Source organism: Rattus rattus, chromosome 9 (assembly GCF_011064425.1).
Source record: "Rattus rattus isolate New Zealand chromosome 9, Rrattus_CSIRO_v1, whole genome shotgun sequence".
Classification (NCBI taxonomy): Eukaryota; Metazoa; Chordata; class Mammalia; order Rodentia; family Muridae; genus Rattus; species Rattus rattus.
In genome coordinates, this window is record NC_046162.1 from 3700261 (window position 1) to 3719366 (window position 19106).

A 19106-nucleotide genomic window follows, 5' to 3' on the forward strand; every position below is an offset into this window, starting at 1 on the left:
GGGCCCTGGTGGAGCCATATTGCCCTGGTTCTAGTTGATTGTGTTCTCACAGTGTCCTTTAGGCATCTGATTTTCCTTGGTGTTGCCTGGATGATCCTGAAGGGAGCAAGAATATGGGAGGAGCCATGAGCCAGACAATGGAAGTCAGGGTACTCTAATCTGTTGGCTGTGCCTCAGGGAGACCCCACTCTGCAGGCTGTCTTAGTCGGACACAGTGGAGGATGGATCCAATTCTGTAGGCTGTCCCAGGCAGACCAGCTGGGTGGCGGGCAGATCCAGTTAAGATAGGTGGTCGGGCAGGGTTCCAAGCTGGTTAGTTTTGGGGCCCTGAAAGTTTTCTCAGGGTGGGGAGCGGGAGGCTCTTAAGGTCCAGCCAAGCTCCTCTAGACTGAGGAGTGAGCCCGGAGCTAGACGATGGGGTTCTGGGGACCCCACTCCATGAGGCAACTCTTGTAAAGGAAAGCATTTAATTAGGGGCCTGTTTACGATTCAGAACAGTGGTTCTCAACCGTCCTAGTGTTCTTCATGTTGTGGTGACCTCCAGTCATAAGATCGCTTTCATTGCTACTTCATAACTGCAATTTTGTTACTGTTATGAGTCATAATGCAAATATCTATGTTTTCCAATAGTCTTAGGTGACCCTCGTGAAAGGGTTCTTCTACCTCAAAGGGGTTGCAGCCCACATTTAGAGGGTTCGCCCATGATCATCGTGGCAGGAAGTGGACAGGCTTGGCGTTGGAGCAGTAGCTGAGAGCTTTACATCCTGATCTGCAGACAGCAGAGAGAGAGAGAAGGGGGGGGGAGAGACAGAGAGAGACAGAGAGACAGACAGAGACAGAGACAGAGAGAGACAGAGACAAACAGAGACAGACAGAGAGAGAGGTGTGGGGGTGTGAGAGACACTGGGCTTGGCATGAGCATTTGAAATCCCAAAGCCACCCTCAGTGACACACTTCCTTCAACAAGGTCACATGTCCTAATCCTTCTGAAACAGTTCCGTGCTCTGGGGACTAAGTGTTCAAATATATGAGTCTAACAAACAAAAAACGGTTTAGTTCTTCACTTAAATAATGCTGTCAAAATTAAAAACAAACAAACAAACAAATATATGAGTCTAAGTGGGCCATGCTCATGCAAACCCATACAACCCACATCACATAACTGACACTAAAATAAAAACCTACAAGGTTCAAGAAGACCAATCACCTGCTGCTAAGTTAAAGACAGAGGCAAAATGACGTCCCACAAGTCACCAAGAGGGAATAGAAAATGACCTCTCCCAGGCCAGCAAGGTGGCTCTTCAGGTGGAGAGCGTGTACACACCTGTGCACAAGTGCAAAAACAGAGGCCTGGGGGATGGCTCACAGTTAAGAGCGCCTTGTTCCCAGCACCCATACGGTGGCTCCTAAGGGTCTGGAGCGACAGTCCCAGGAGATTCACTGCCCTCTTTTGGTCTGCACTGGCACCAGGCCTGCTCATAGAGCACAGTCATACAGAGAGGAAAAACACCCACGCCACACAAAGGAATCTGTCCATTTGAGCAGAACTCACAAATATACTTAGAGACGATGTCGTTGGGAGTTTTAAAAACCGACATGGAGACACACATTTAAGGAGAAAAACGAAGAGAAAAGCTACGGTTTTCTGATTTCCCATCTTCTTTTCGTTTTTCATTTGTTTTGAGGTACAATTTTAATTTAAAAATTTCAATTAATTTAAATTTAATACATGTGGCAATGTATTATTCTTGTTTTTTTCCCCCTGAAAATGAAAGGAAGTAATAAAACATATGTTTATAATATGGAGGCAAAATGTAATGAAAGCCCCAGCCGCATCATAAAGCCAGTATCTCAGTCCCAAAGGGAGAGCCTTCAGTCTCTGTGCAAAGAGAAACTAAACCCATGGCTTTCCTCATCAAACACAATGCTGTACTCGAGTTGTGACGATAAGAAAGCAATTCACAGGGGAAAGCCAGAGAGAGAGAGACAGAGAAAGAGACAGAGACAGAGAGAGAGAGAGAGAGAGACAGAGAGAGAGAGACAGAGACACACAGAGAGAGACAGAGAGAGACAGAGACAGAGAGACAGGGAGAGACAGAGACAGAGAGACAGAGACACAGAGGGAGACAGAGAGAGAAAAGAGGGAGAGAGAGAGAGATAGGGAGAGAGAGAGAGAGAGAGAGAGAGAGAGAGAGAGAGAGAGAGAGAGGAGAGGAGAGGAGAGGAGAGGAGAGAAAGAACTTTAGCCAGAGAAGGAAATTCTCAGTTGTAACAGGACGGCTGCCCTGTACCAAGGACACGTCACTGCAGTGACACCAGTGGCCAAAATAAAGAAAAGTAGAAGCCTATTTTAATCCACTCTTGAGAAGACATCAGTTTAAGGAACGCCAAGCTGCGGGTGCACCTACGCAAAGGCCTGCCAATGGGGTGCTGGAAGCTCATGGCGCTCGAGGATGGAGTCTGGTCTTCTCCTCTCTGCAGTCTCCCAGTGCAGTCCCCTGCAGCCTGGAATGAACCCTTCCGTTCACTTGCCATGAGCTTCTCCTGGGAAACCGTGCACGTTCGCAGCGTGTCACGTCATACTTCATTGGAGGTTCCTACATTTTTGGAATGGGTCTACATCCCCAAATTTCTACAATTCTTAAAATTTGTGAAGGTTTCAACCACTTTTTTTTTTTAAAAATAAATTTTCTGACCCCCTTTCTAAACTCTTCCCTTCTGGAATTAATAATACAATTTAAACAAATTTGTATTTCTGCTTTGAGGTTTTCATGTATTCAGACAATGTACTTTGATCATATCAACCCCCTGCTACCCACCTAATGTTCCAGGAAACCCACAACCTGTCTCTCTGTAAACTTCGCTATTTCTATTGTACATTTATTATTACTGTGTCCTGAGTCCATTCAGTGCTGACTACAGACGCACAAATGTGCGGTCACCCACTGGGGCATGGACAATCCCTCAGTAGCAAGGCCCACAAAGGAAAAACGACTCTCCCCTTTGTAACAGCATCCACCTCCAGTGGTTCCTCCAGTTGGGTTGAGGCCTCCCTGTCCTTTCTTTCTTTCTTTCTTTCTTTCTTTCTTTCTTTCTTTCTTTCTCATACTTAATTCACTTTATTTATTTACTTTGTTTTTTGGAGGTCGACCAGTTGGCCTCTTTTCTTTTTTCATTTTATTTTTATGTATGTGAGTGCACTGTCTCTGTCTTCAGACACACCAGAAGAGGAGGGTATTGGATTCCCGTTACAGATGGTTGTGAGCCACCATGTGGTTGCTGAGATTTGAACTCAGGATCTCTGGAAGAGCAGTCAGTGCTCTTAACTGCTGAGCCATCTCTCCAGCCCCTACTTTAAAAAATAAATAAATAAAATCCTTATGTGGTACCCACAGCTGGAACCTAGGTCCTCTGAACAGAGACTCTGGTGTGGGTTTTCGCAAGATGGTCAGTGAATTCCTGATAGGGAGACCTGGTGAACACGGTCTCTTTCCAGAGGTCAGGGGTCAGGTAGCTGTAGGTCTTGGAGATGGCATCAAAGGTGGCCTTGGCAAAGTTGCCCAGGGTGGCAGTGCAGCCCCTGGCTGAAGTGTAGCAGTCATCTATACCGGCCATCATCAGTAGCTTCTTGGGCACAGGAGCAGAGACAATGCCAGTGCCTCTGGGGGGGCGGGATGAGACGCGACCAGCACAGAGCCACAGCGCCTGTCACCTTGCATGGCACAGTGTGGGGTTTGCCAATCTTGTTCCCCCAGTAGCCTCTCCGCACTGGGACGATCGAAAGCTTGGCCAGGATGATGGCCCCTCGGATAGCAGTGGCAACCTCCTTGCAGCACTTAACACCGAGACCAACGTGGCCATTGTAGTCCCCAATAGCGACAAAAGCTTTGAACCATGTCCGCTGGCCAGTCCAAGTCTGCGTTTGCACCAGCATGATTTTCAGAGCCTCATCCTTTAGGGATGCGCACAGGAAAAAGTCAATAATCACAGACTCCTTAATGGGCAGGGAGAACAGGTAGATCTCCTCCAAGGACTTGATCTTCATGTCCTTAACCAGGTGGCCCAGCTTGGTGACGGGGATCCACTGAAGGAAGAGATCAGTCAAAGGACTGCCTCTCCGTGCAGAGGGTGAGCAACCCGCCCCGCCAGCGGCCGATACCCACCTCCTTGTCTTCAGCTTTACCTCCATGACCATGGCTCACGATGGCCTCTAAGGCCGCTGCCGAATCCTCCGCGGAAGGTGGAAGCCATGGTGGCCTCCTAATCCTGGGCCTCCGGGGCCTCCGGACCCTTCCGCTGCACCGGTGTCGGCATTCGCCTTTTGGTATTTTACACTTTGCCCCGCCCCTCTTCCGCTATCTTCGTCCGGGCTTGTTTGGGGAGAGATTGGTATGGATGACCTAAGAATGGCTGAGGAGACACTTATCCTCAGGACTCTGGCTCTGCACTAACCTACCCACTGCAATAAGACGTTCCTTTGACCACCATTGAGAACAACAACAACATACGGACATAAACATAAACATTTACAAGGGACTTTGGTAGGGTGACCGTTCAGTGAGACACCACCAGAAGCTTCCCTTATCAGTGAAGATTTCCCAGTGACAGGCTTTTGATAAACTTTACAGTCCTGGGCATAATAAAAATCCCTACTGGGGGCCAGACATGGTGGCACAGGTCTTTAATTCCAGCATGCAGGAGGCAGAGGCAGGTGGATCTCTGAGTTTGAGGCCAGCCCGGTGTACAGAGCGAGTTCCAGTACAGCCAGAGCTACACAGAGAAACCCTGCCTTAACACACCCCTCCCCTCCCCAAAAAAGTCCCTACTGCGGAGCCCACCTCAGGTGCAACCACCAACCATCATGCTACCATTGCACCGACGGGCAAACCGCACCTAGCGGGCTGGCACTGCAGCATGGAGGGTCCAACCCTTGGTCAGACCATGGATGTCTTTTCCCTCCCTGCAGCCTGCACGGCACCCTCCAGCACTGTGAAAGACAGACTGCAGGGAGGGCTTCCTGGCAAGTTTAAGACTGAGTTCTCTGTGCCCTGTAAAAAAGCCCAACAGGGGTTTATCATTGGTTGCCGTCAAGAGCAATGGCAAGTAGTGTGGGTTGATTTCTGCGCCTCTGGGGTCTCCCTGCCCAGTGACTGCTGGGGAGGTATCCTGGGCCCAGTTCAGATTTTCCCTTAATAAGGAATGTTTTCTGGGGGCACCCAGAAACATGTTTTCAGGCAGGGTACCTCTGTTCAAACTCATTTTTAATATTACATATTTTAAGAAATCAGCTTACAAATGTGTAGATTTTTACAGTGGTTCTTGTACAGTAAGGCTACCAGACCCTTAACCCCTCCATTCTCCTATCCCTCCAGCCCCCTCCCTGTTGAAACCTCTAACCCTGAGTATCCCACCCCCCCAACAGACCTTCATGTCCCGTGTTCTCCCAGCTCCTCTAATTACATCTGTTTGCCTGAGTTTCGAGATTATAGATTTTCACATGGACTTTTCAAAAAGTAGGGAAGGCGCTATGAATTCGCACAGGGGATGTTACCTCCACATCATTTCAACCTTAGCACATAACGCTGTTCAGGAGAGCGGAGAGGCCATGATCTGACAGTTCTCCGGTTCCTAGCTCTTACTCTGCTTGGTGCTTTAACTCACCTATTCAAACACTGACCTTGAATTTCTCAGTTCAGTTCTGGATTTACTCAGTGCAGCTGTTATTTCTGTCTCTTTGTGATGTTTATTTCTTACTAACATAGTACAGGTTTTGGATTTTTTGTTTTTTTTTTTTGTTTTTTTGTTTTTTTCTTTTTTGGTTCTTTTTTTCGGAGCTGGGGACCGAACCCAGGACCTTGCGCTTCCTAGGCAAGCGCTCTACTACTGAGCTAAATCCCCAACCCCCAGGTTTTGGATTTTTGTTTGGATGCGTGATTATGCATTTTAAAGATTTATTTACACGAGTACACCGTTACTGTCTTCAGACACACCAGAAGAGGGCATCAGATCCCATTACAGATGGTGGTGAGCCACCCTGTGGCTGCTGGGATTTGAACTCAGGACCTCTGGAAGAGCAGTCAGTGCTCTTAACCACTGAGCCATCTCTCCAGCCCCCGATTATGTATTTTAATTTTTTTATGCACCTGAAAGTGGTTATCTTCAATTTTTGTCAAGTAACGCATAATTTAATGTGTTTCAAAAAAATGTAAAAGACTTTTATGAAATCTAATAAGAACTTCATTTTAGGGGGTAGCAGTCGGAAGAGCTTGCTACTCTTGCAGAGGACCCAGGTTTGGTTCTCAGCACCCATGTAGCAGCTCACGACCGTCCACAACTCAGGGACCAGACTCCATCTTCTGATTTCTGTGGGCAAAAGGCGCTGCATATGATGCCCAGACATACATGCAGGGGAAACAGACATACACACAAAATATAAACGTCTAACAAACCCCACACCATGCTGACATATGTAGTCAACCAAAAAAAAAAATCTGTTATTCTAACATTTATACAAGTCTGAATAACATTTGTAAACAGGAAACCTTAGGTGTCCTTGGCTTGGCTCAAAAGAACAGTTTGTTTTTTTGTTTTTTTTTTTTAGTCAGAGCAGAGTCGCGTTTGTGGCTGGCAGATGAGATTCTTTTTATTTGTTTATGTATCTTAACTGTTTTGTCACATTAACGTGTTGGGGGGGTTCTGGATGGTTATTTTTTTTGCCTCCTTGAGCAAGAAAATCCTTCGTGTTCCAGTGTGTGCATAAATTTAATGGGTAGTAACTTTTGGGTGATGTTTGGACATCAACGGGTTTAGAAATCAGCCTTCATTGTCTTTTACGCAGGGTAACCCATTTGCGAACCAAGCAAGAGAGTCTGAGGAATTTATGAATTCCTGGTGAGGATGGCGGGGTCTTCTCTGTATTCTCTAATTTCTCTAATTTCTCCAGTTTCAGGCTTTTAATCTTTTAACTCACGATCTCTGCCTCCCTCTAGTGTCCAACTTTGGTAATGCAGCCTCCTGGGCGCTGCGGAGAGATCCCGAGCTCTTTCTTGGCTTGGAAGCCACCAACCTCTCTTAGCTCCTACAGGGACCCAGCACAACAGAATAGGGACAGAAACAAATCCTCCCACAGTCCCCAAGTCCAGGGTACTGACTGCACATCACATCTCTATTTATGTTCCGAGGACGGAGCTGCGAGGTGGAATCTCTGCTCTCTAGAAGAGAATAGCTCACAAATGTAAAGTCTTCGAAGCCATTCTGGCTGCGCTCGCCCGGGGTGGGGGGTTCGGGGGGGCTTGCCTGGTTAACTTCATTCTTTAAATGCACATTTTTTGGAATTTCACACATGAGTCCACGGTATTTACATCACTTCCACCCCTCCCCTTCAGTCCTCCATCTCCTTCTATTCCCCAACAACCTCCTCTAGGAGTCAAAAACCTACACAATCCATTTAATGTGTGGTTAGGGCTGATCAATCAGGATGGGGAAATCTACTCGGGGCTTGTCCCTCCCACAGCAGTCATTGACTGCCTGTAGCGTTTTGTTTTGTTTTGTTTTGTTTTGTTTTGTTTTTTGGACACCAGTGGTTCTCAACACAGGGGTCACCTAAGACCACGGGAAAACACAGATACTTACATTATGGTTGAAAACAGAAGCAAAATTATAGTTATGGAGTAGCAACGGGATAATTTTATAGCCAGGGGTCACTACAGCGTGAGGGAGACTGTATTAAAGGGTTGCAGCATTAGGAAGGTTGAGAACCGCTGAGCTGCACTCTCTTATTTTTTCTGGCACTTTAAGAAAATAAAACTCACCCTGTATACTCTCACTAAGCGGGTTTCTGTAGCAGTATTTGATTAATCCGCCCTACTCCCCTGCGGCAGCATGCACGCCTTGCCAGCCACCCCAATGCTCTGGATTCTTGGATGAAAGTTGCACACGCTCTGTCTCCTATTTTAATATGCCTTAATCAGTGGCTGGGCCACTCCCAAACTTGTCCATCGCTGACACCTACCCTCCGATACTCCTGAACTATTACTCATTAAAATCTATATCATGACTTTGCTACCCCGGACCCAGGCCTGCAGCCTTCCTGAGCCCTGATCCCCGACTTTTACTTGTTGGTAGTCTCTCTGTCTCTCTGTCTCTCTGTCCTACACTTCTCAGGCCTTAGATCTTCTTCCTTTCCCGGCAATGTCAATTCCCCTTCTTCCTTGGTTCCTTGCCCAAGAATCCTAAAGTCCTGTCTCCCTGCCCAGCCATTGGCCACTGGCAACTTTATTTAACAATCAAAGACAACTGGGGACAGGGACCCTCAGGGTCTCACACGCAGTTGTGAGGGTTCCCCTGTAATTTGGGGAGCTGAATTAACACACGTAGTCTTAGAACCAGTTCATAGCAGGTTTCCATGGAGGGGAGAGGGCCTAGGGTGTCCTACTGGTTACGGAGATATAAATAATACGAGGGTTTGAGGATGCAGCTCTTGTGTGACAGCTTAAGATACCCGGGATATTAGTGCACACACATATGAAGTCCAAGGAACTGCAGTGCGCGTGAGAATCCAATATGTGATTCTTTTAGATCCGCCTACTGACAACAAACCCTGGAATGGCCGTAAGAGTGAACCAGCAATGACGTTGGGAGAAGAGTGGGTACTAAATATCTAACTGTGTATTAATAGAAAGGCCACACAACAATGTATCTAATGCATAAAAGCACAAGTCTTAAAAAAAAATACTATTTATTTACTGTATATGAGTACACTGTGGCTGTCTTCAGACACACCAGAAGAGGGCATCGGATCCCATTACAGATGGCTGTGAGCCACCATGTAGTTGCTGGGAATTGAACTCACGACCTCTGGAAGAGTGCAGTTAGAGCTCTTAACCACTGAGCCATCTCTCCGGCCTGAAAGCATGATCCTTACAATGGAAAAATAGCTATGTGATGAAGATATTGGCGAATACAAATTTTCCCTTTAGCCTGAGGATTTTCTCCCTCTCCAGCCCTTTCTTGCCAAAGAAAACAAAGACACTGTTATTGGAAAGCTCTCTGTTGTGGTCTTAAACTGGGGGGGAGGGGGCTGCTGTAGACCCAACATGTGGTAGGAGGGAGCAGAGGGGTCTATCCGTGCTAATCTTAGCCCAGAATTCTTATGCTGAAATCTAAACTCTAATATGACACTGTGTGAGGAAGGGGATTTGGGGGAGGAATCCGATTATGAGGGTTGGACTCGGTATTATCATGGGAATCCTAACACCTGTCTTGTTCTTCTTCATCCAAGGGCAAGGAGGTGTTGGCAGACTGCAAACCGGAAGAGAGTCCTGTGCAGGACAGACCCTGACTACCTGGCACCCAGGCGTCCTGTGAAAGCAGGAGATTCCAGCCTCCAGGGAAACGCACTTTGCGTCTCATGCACTTTCTGTAAAAGTCTTAAGGATTCCTCTGCTGGGGTGAAGCAACTGTGTGATAACCACTTGGATAACCTACCCACTCTCATTTCCTAGCCATTTTAGAAAAGACTTTTTGTTTTACTTTATGTGTATGAGTGTTTTGCCTGCCTGGATGTCTGTGCGCCATGCCTTGCTCCTGCAGAGGGCAGAAGGGAGCATCGGATCCCCTGGAACTGGAGTTACAGATGGTTGTGAGACACCACGTGGGTGCTGGGAATCAAACCTGGTCCTCTGCAAGAGCAGCCTTAACCACTGAGCCTCCATCCCCCTTGGTCTTTTCATTTTTATATTTTTAATGTTGTTTGAACAATCAACCATTCCCATTACTTCTCCATCTTCCAGGCCCTTCTCATGGGGTCCTGTAGCATGGGGTTGGTGGTTTTTGAGGAGACGTGTTGTTTCTGCAGCAAGATTTGCATGTTTCCAGTTAGTTGATTGATGGTTAGTGTCTAGCAACCGCTTGCCTGTCAGCACCAGGAGGAATGGTGGAAAGATCTCTTGGGCAGAGACCCCTTACAGGCCAGCATTAGGAGACAGCCATGCAGGGCCTTGTATGTGCCGGGAACTGGGTGGACTGAAAAGCGTGGGCTGGATGGTTGGGCCTGGCAGAGTCCTCCCCCATCAGCAGCTGGGGAAGGTGGGGACAGATGATTGGTGCCTAACAGGTCCTCACTTGTTCACTGGAGAGTGCTCTCTGGGCTGCTGGGGCCTGGGGACACCTCACCTGTCATGCAGGGGGGCTGTCACTATGGAGTATTTTGATGTCGTAGTGTGGCATTATAATGGCACATGGGGGGTCACTATGTCATAAGGGAACATTGTGATGTAACAATTCAGTATTGTGATGTCATAGTGGAGCCTTAGGTCTTATCGGTAGAGCATAGTAGTGTTGTATTTGGGGCACCACGATGTCAAATTCAACATTGTTACAACAGAGCTTGTCATGTCAAAGTATGGCGTTGTGGTAGCAACAAGCATTGTGATGTCACTATTCATCACTGGGGTGGTACAGCCAAGCGTAGTAATGAAAAAACTCAGCATCGTGATGTCAAAGATGCAGCTTTGCCATGTCCCAGGGCAGCGTGGTGGTGTCACCAGTGTGTCACGGTGAGGTTTTTGTGCAGTTGCTAAGTGTATAGTCACATCGGAATGCTTGCTTGTGACACGGCTTCGCTGCATCCTGACACCGCAAAGCTCCATCTTGACATTACAGTGCCCCTCTGTGAATCACAGTGCTCCACTGGGACATCCTGATGCCACACTGTAAAAACAAGAACAAAAATACATGAAAGGAGGGTGAGGGCCTGGGAGGTGGAGGAGGGGCACGGAAGGGGAAGAAAGAGGGGAGCACGTGGTAAGTAAGAATGTATCCTATGTGGTAAGAATGTATCCTATATGGTAAGAATGTATCATATACAGGCATTAACCCAGAGGAAATTGAATTTAGTCATGAATTTTTTTATGGCTTTAGGATGTTTTCTTTCGTTTTTAAGAACTAGGGGAATATGTGCTGGGGAAAGAGAGAGTCAGGCTACACGAAAGGCTTATACAGGCTAAGTTCCCTCAATGCCGCACATGTCCCTTGAACAACTAAATTCTGTCAGTGTCGCCTATGCTCCTGAACACTCTTTCCCTAACATTCTCCCTTTTATGTAATTAACACAAACTTTAATGGACCAGAAACATATGGTAGTCTACTTTCTCTCTTGTTTCTTTCTTTAAGGATCTATTTACTCTATGTGCACGAGTGTTTTATCTGCATATATGTCTGTGCACCACATGTATTCCTTGTGCCCTCAAAGGTCATAGAGGGCATCAGATCCTCTGGGATGGAGTTACAGATGCTGTGAACCACCGTATGGGTGCCGCGAACTGAACCTGGGTTCTCTGCAGAGCAGAATGTGCTTTGAACTTCTGAGCCACCTCTCAAGCTCTCCTACTCTCTCTTATTTGTACACGAAGAACATAAAGATTACAGCCTCAGAAAGTCATTCTTGTCCCAGCATGACAGTATTCCTTTTTCACGAGGAGATTATTGGTTTAGAATTGCGAAGGAACGGATGCTTCCCAAGCAGAAAGAGTTAAGATGAGATCGAAGATTTAGCACAAATGAGGCTCTAGCAATGGCTGCAACAAGAAAACCCATTCTCCAGATTCTCACAACTGCCTCAGTCACAGTTCTATCGCTGTGAAGAGACACTATGACCAGGGCAGTTCTTAGAAAAGAAAGCATTTAACCGAGGGGCTGGCTCACAGTTTCAGATGGTGGATCCGTGATCCTCATAGCTGGGAGTAGGGTAGCGTGCAGGCAGGCATGGCGCTGCAGTGAGAGCTTCGCATTCTGATCCACAGGCAGAGAGATGAGAGACTTTTGAAACCTCAAATCCCATACCCAGTGACACATTTCCTCCAGCAGCCACACCTCCTAATCCTTCTAATCCTTTCAAATAACTCATTCCCGGCGACTAGACTCATATACGCGTGCCTAGGGGGCTACTCTCATTCAAACCATTCCAGACCACCTTTCTTCTTTCAAAGGGTCTAAAATGCTTCCTTTGGTATAGTGAATTCATATATAACCATATGTGCTAGAATACATATGTGCTGCTTGTAATAACCCCTCACAGTAGCCTCTCTCATCAGTGTAAGAAGAAAACACCATCTTAGGCTTCCCAGAGCCTCCTAATTAGGGCCTGGGTCCTCCTCTTTGCAAATATAAGTAACGTTACACTAAGACTTGCTATGGGATATGTGCTCATAAAATAGCCAGGTGTGGTGGCAGGCACAGCACAGAAGAGGCAGAAAGAGGTGGATTGAGTTTGAGGCTAGCCTGGTCTACATAGTGAGTTATAGACCAGCCAAGGCTATATAGTTAGACCCTGACTCAAAAAACAAAAGACCATCCTCCCCAAATAAACAGAATGTTGAAGGTAGAGATGCAAATTGAGTTGTCCAAAGGAGTATGAGAAGCAACCATGCTCACAGGCTTTGGAATGCCTTGCTTTCTCAAAGGCTTTGATGTAATTCTGTTTGTAGTCTAACTACCATGCTTCCCCCACTCCCCCGCCCTGTAGTGCCCACCTCATCCGGCAAGGAAGACACAACACCGTCGGATCCTTCTTAACAGCTTTTATTGCAGGACCACCTTCATTTTGCTGATACGGGGACCTCAAGCAGCAAGAGCGCTCGCCTTATATAGACAGCAGGCTGAGGCTATGCTAATTGTCCTCAGGGATTGGCGGAGCACGAATTACCTCACTAGCATGGTACTGCTTCTCATTAGCATAATACCGGCCAACTGATGCCAGGTGCAAAGCTTGCGCATGCGCAGTACCGTTGTTCACCACAGGAGGGCGCCCTACACCGCCCCGCCCCCCAAACCTCCACACACTATATGAAAGTATGGTGGATGAGCCCTGGGGACTGTGTGCTTATAAAACAGACCTTGGTTATACTGAACATAGTACACACCTTAAACTGAATGGAGGAGGAAAAAAAGTCTTCTAAATCTTTAGCCAACGTCTAAAGCTGACCCCTTCTGCATTGTGAATACTGACTTAAGGATGGCTGTGAAATGCGTGATCACCAATAGAAAATGTCATATGCAGGTAGTGGATGTAGGATACGTGGACTGTGCTACCAGACCAGCATAAGAATCCCGGGAACGTTAGAGATCTGAGATGGCAGGAGTGGGGCTGTCGGCTCCCCGCCCTCTGCGCCTGCTCTGGAACACATAATCATGACCCCTCAACTGAGAGGACCACCACCTGGACCCCCTCTCCGTGCTATGAGGCGTCTCAGTATAGCCTTAGCTTTCTTCAGCCAAGGAGCTTTCCCTTCCTGGATATTCTCATGCCTTCCCCAAAATGGTATAATCCCTGGTTCACCCCGAAGAAAGCATATGCGTTCACACCCATCCCCAATAAAGAAATATGAACAAGCTAAGGTCATCTCAGAGAGCTGCTTCGTCAGCAATCGCTACGGGGAAGGCCTTTGCCTAAGACGCTAAGACTCCTGGAGAGCTCCTTTCTCTTCTCCTGCTCCCCCGGCATTCTGCACTTGTCCTCAATTGGACCAGATCCTGCTCATCTCGGACACTTTCCCCTTCGAATCTGGCTGCTGTGGCTCTCACATCCTGAAGAAAACACAGGCGGTGGACTCCCGTGCCAGACTTCGTCCTGGCCTCAGCGCCTGGCAGAGAGGCAGAACCTGGGACCCACGGCAGGAGTCATCATAGGCTAAGTGTTCTCAATGTAGGTGGAACACATTTACAGGCTGCGGAGCACAGTTTCAAGGCTCTGACATGGTTCTTTTTACAGAGGAGAATGCTCCCGGAAGAGCGTACCCATGCTGGGAGGAAACTGACCTCCCAGTAAATCCTCCCACCGAGTCCCGAGTCCCAAGTCTTCGCCTTCTTAGAATCGGCAGGGGCTGAGGCCTCAAAGGCCGCTTTTTACATGGTGAATATGAGTTAAGGGTTAGTGAAGAAAAACCTCCAGGCCACACGCTCAGAAGGCAAACTTACAGCTATCGGACATCCGAATATTTCCAGTGTGGATAGCAACGGAAAACAGACAACTTCATAACGCAGGAGGGAGAAGTTCTGAGTCTCGAAAACTGATTTCTTTTGGAGCAGGTTTCCCTCCTTCTAGTGATGGGGAATGCCAACGACAGACTGCTCGCTGCCTGAACTAGAGAGTTAGAAAATCTGCACCGTCCACTCGGTAATAGGCATTTTTAAAAAAGATTTATTTATTTATTTATTTATTTATCTATTTATTTATTTATTTATTTAACATATCACGAGTACCCCGTAACTGTCTTTAGAGACATCAGAAGAGGGCATTGGATCCCATTACAGATGGTTGTGAGCCACCATGTGGTTGCTGGGAATTGAACTCAGGACCTCTGAAAGAGAAGCCAGTGCCCTTAACCACTGAGCCATCTCCCCAGCCCCAAGTAACAGGCATTTAAAAAGGTTGGGAAAAAGTTCCTCTGTGCATGGCACCCACAGGACCATCAGAACACACATTACGGGACTATACACGGACACCCGCCAGACCATAGGAAAGGAACTTCGATTCCTACACAGTACCCAGCAACCTGAAAACCCAGTGGAAGCTCCTTAAACTGGATTCAAGTAGCACCTTAGACAACAGTTGACCTCCTGAAAGTCCATCAAGAGACTCCTCCTGTGAAGTGCTACACACCGATCAGATCACATCTGCAGCCCCCTCTTTTTTTTTTTTTTTTTTTTTTTTTTTTCCGGAGCTGGGGACCGAACCCAGGGCCTTGCGCTCGCTAGGCAAGTGCTCTACTGCTGAGCTAAATCCCCAACCCCTGCAGCCCCGTCTCTTAAGGAAGGCCTTAAGAGTGAAGAGGCTTGCCCACTGCAGAGGCACTGCCAGCTGTGAGACAGCTTCTGGAAGTGGGCAAGGAACACTGAGAGGCAATCCAGGCATCAGGCCAGGCAGTGTTTACAGTCTGCACTCCTTATCTAGCGCAACTTAGTTACTGCTCTGGTGCTGTGAAGAGACACTGTGTCCAAGGAAACATAAAAGGAAAGCATTTAAATGGGGGCTTGCTTACAGTTTCACAGGGTTCGTCCATTAGTCCAATTCTGTCATGGGTGGAAATCGTGGCAGCAGGCAGGCAGGCATAGTGTAGGGGCAGTGACAGAAAGCTTACATCTAATTCACATGCAGAAGGTGCAGAGAAAGAGGGAGGGAGGGAGGGAGAGAGGGAGGGAGGGAGGGGGAGAACTTAGCATGGGCTTTTTTTTTTTTTTTTTTTTTTTTTCGGAGCTGGGGACCGAACCCAGGGCCTTGCGGTTGCTAGGCAAGCGCTCTACCGCTGAGCTAAATCCCCAACCCCTAGCATGGGCTTTTGAAACCTCAGGCTCACACCCAGCCACACACCTTCTCTAACAAGGCCACACCTCCTGCAATAAGGTCACACCCCTAATCCTTCACAGTTCCACTAACTGGGGACTAAGCATTAAAACCTGTGGGGACCATTCTCATAAACCATCACACAGCTCTCTCTCCCTTCACTCCCATTTTTTATCTAACGCTCAATGTCACTTAGCAGGCCAGCTCTATTCTTGCCTCCCCCCTCTCTTCCTTACTCTTCTTCCCCTAGACTGTCACGACAGAGGAGTCTCTGTGTCTCAGCCTCTTGAGATCTAGGGCTGTCTCAGATATCTGATCATCACCATTCCATACTCAGTCTTTTTAGCCCAAACTGCCTTCTCTCTCCTCCCCACTCATAGTCTCTGTAACTCCCCCCTTTATTTAATCCTTTCTCTGCTTTCTCTCAGCTCAGTGCTAGTCACTGGGCTTATCTGTCTCACCCTCCTTTCTACCCATACCCACAGTAACTCGTGTTTTTATCCACGTGGTAATATCAGTGCCTCTGGTATCCTGAGATGGTACTTAGACACTGTCTTAGTCAGTGTCCTATTGCTGGGAAGAGACACCATGACCACAGCAACTCTTATAAAGGGAAACATTTAACTGGGGCTGGCTTATAGTTTCAGAGGTTTAGTTCATTATCATCACGGTCCAAAGGATGGCAGCATGCAGGCAGACATGGTGCTGGAGAAGGAGCTGAAGAGTTCCACATCTGGATCAGCAGGCAGCAGGAAGTGAATGGCACACACTTTCTCCGACAAGGCCACACCTCCTAATAGTGACACTTCCTAAGGGCCTATGGGGGCCATTTTGTTTCAAAGCACTACATTCCACTCCCTGGCCCCCATAGGCTTGTAGCCATATCATGATGCAGAAGGGCATTGAGTCCAACTTTAAAAGTCCCTATAGTTTGTTACAGCTTCAACCCTGTAAAAGTCCAACGTCTCCTTTGCGATTAACCGCAATCCCCTGTAAAATCAAAATCAAACAGCAGGATGATGGCACAGGATTATATATTTCTCTCCCAAGTGGGAGAAAAGGAACATAGTGAGAAAATACTGACCAAAGCAAAACCAAAAAACCAGCTGGGCAAACGTCAAACCCAGCAACTCCATGTCTGACGTCGAAGTGCTCTTCAGATCGCCAACTCCTCTCAGCTTTGTCGACTGCGACCCACTTCTTTCTCTTGGATTGGTTCCACACCCTGTTAACAGATCTCCATGGCAGGTATCCCGTGACTCTGGAGTCTCTAACATTTTGGACTGGAACAAGCCCCACCCCCACCCCGGTTAAATTACATTTTCACTAGCTTTCTGCTTTTGACGGTTTGCTCTCATTGCATAAACTTGACTGATCTGTGGCTTTGCAGACCAGGATACCTTTGAACTTAGAGGTCTGCTAGCTCCTGCCTTCTGATTGTTGGGATTAAAGGTGTGTACCCTCATGCCTGGACCTAAGATATTCTTTAATTCCCTTTCACAAGTTGGAAGCTTAGCTGGGTGGGATCCTGCCCTGAGGTCACCAATCCCTTTATTCTATTTAACATTAGGCTTTTCTTTAATTTATCTCCTTGAACATAGGATTTAGCATCATGCCATTTCTTGGTGTCCCCTTTCTCCTCAAATTATATATTTCTCCCCCTTACTTGTCTTGCTCTTTTCATTAGAGATTTTTTTTTTTTTTTCGGAGCTGGAGACCGAACCCAGGACCTTGCGCTTGCTAGGCAAGCACTCTACCACTGAGCCAAATCCCCAACCCTCATTATAGATCTTCTTAAGAGTGAACAATAACACAACAGAGTCAATACTGGGCTGTTTTGAGGTTTCTTCTGCTAATGCAATTAGCTAACAACTCTTTAATTTAGCCTTAGGCAGAATTTTTGGACAGGGCAAAAAGCAGCCACATCTTTGTCAAAATGTCACAAGAACAAGCTCTAGTCTACAGATTAATATTCTTCTCCTCTGAAACCTCTGGAGCCAGGCCCCCACAGTTCAAATTACCCTCACTGTCTCCCATCTTCCTATACAGTGGCCCATTAAGCCCCATTTAATGTGTTCAACTGCCTTTCTAGTCCAAAGTTCCAAAGCCCACATTCCTCTAAACAAAAGCATGATCAGGCCTGTCACAGTAATACCCCACTCCTGGTACCAACTTTTTGTCTAAAACCTTTTTGTTTTAGTCTTTCTATTGCTGTGAAGAGACAACATGACCAAGGAAACTCTTATAAAAGAAAATGTTTTAATTAGGGCCAGCTTACAGTTCCAGAGGTTTAGTTCATTATCATGATGGCAGGAAGCCCAGCAGCATACAGGCAGGCATGGTGCTGCAGAAGGAGTTGAGAGATCTACATCCAGAATGGCGGGCAACAGGAAGTGACTGCGACACACTTCCTCCAACAAGGCCACACCTCCTAATAGGCCATTCCGCATGGGCCAGAGGCCATTTTCTTTCAAACCACTATAATGCTGTTTTTTTTTTTTTTTTTTTTTTTTTTTTTCCTTTTTTTTCGAGCTGGGACCGAACCCAGGGGCCTTGCACTTGCTAGGCAAGTGCTCTACCACTGAGCTAAATCCCCAACCCCTTATAATGCTGTTTTTTATTTGACTGTTACTGTATCCTCATAGGGGGATGATAGTGACTGTGGTTGTAGACTGTACTCTACTCTCAGGGAAGTGCTGAGACACAATTGTGGTGCCAGGAATAGCGCCTAACAGAGGAAAATGATATCTTGACTCGACCAGTCTTACCTCTTTTAAACACTACAAACAACTCCATTGAATGGATAAAAATGACTTATATTTTAAACAATAGTCTAACACCAGATTTTCAAGTTTCAATGCAAAGACACAGAAACATAGAAATCATGAGCCCCACAGGGTCAGTTCCGAATGACAGGGAACTAAGGAAGAGCCCAGACAAGCAATGCAAAAGAAAGGTTATAAATATATTCAAAGAAATCAAAGAGGACAAAAACAATTTCCCAAATAAGTTTTGAGAACGCATGGACAGCTAAACGAAGCAAGGAAGTCAGCACTGGCCACGAAGTGAAGTTCAGTAGGGAGTTGGAAACTTGAAGGAAAACTGGGCCAGGTGATGGTACTTCGATGCCAGCTCTTGGGAGGCAGATGCAGGTAGCTCTTTGCATTCGAGACCAACCTGGTCTACTACATGAGTTCCAGGACAGCTAGGGCTACACGGAGAGAGCCTGTATCCAAAATCAACCAACACCAAGAAGCTGTGTTGGGATCAGGGGTGTCCCTGCAGGGATCAGGTCAGGTCAGTTCAGCTGGACTTGGCCAGTCAGACTGGATCAAAACTTCTAGAGAGTGACCCTGTGGTCTAATTTTCTTATACATTTAAACACAGTAAAACTTTGGGGGGAAAACTCTCCACATGACAGTTTTCATAGGAAAGCCCCATGGACGGCTACATCAAAAGTCCCTTGTGAAATACCCGGCTCCAGCAAAGTCCCTGAGGCCTTTTGACGGGGAAACAGGGCTCACGGCTAGAACCCAGAGAGAGGGAGAATTTGAGATAAGCATAATGGTGGATCCTGGAGACAAAACCCAGGATCAAGGCTTAAACAAGTCTCAGGATCTGGGGCGATTCAGGTGGAGGTTAACTCCTGACAGAATAGCAACTGATCACCAGGTTCTTTGACCGTTTAGCTCAGCCTTCTGGGTGACTACATGTTACTCCTCTTCTTTTACGGAAGTTGAAGAGAGCAAGTCTGTGTGCTTAACAA

General features: G+C 47.0%; 1 pseudogene; it reads right to left on the reverse strand.

The window, feature by feature from the left end:
- Positions 1–3402: 3402 nt before the first annotated feature.
- LOC116909163 lies at positions 3403–9868 on the reverse strand (annotated as a pseudogene).
- Between the last annotated feature and the right edge of the window lie 9238 nt (positions 9869–19106).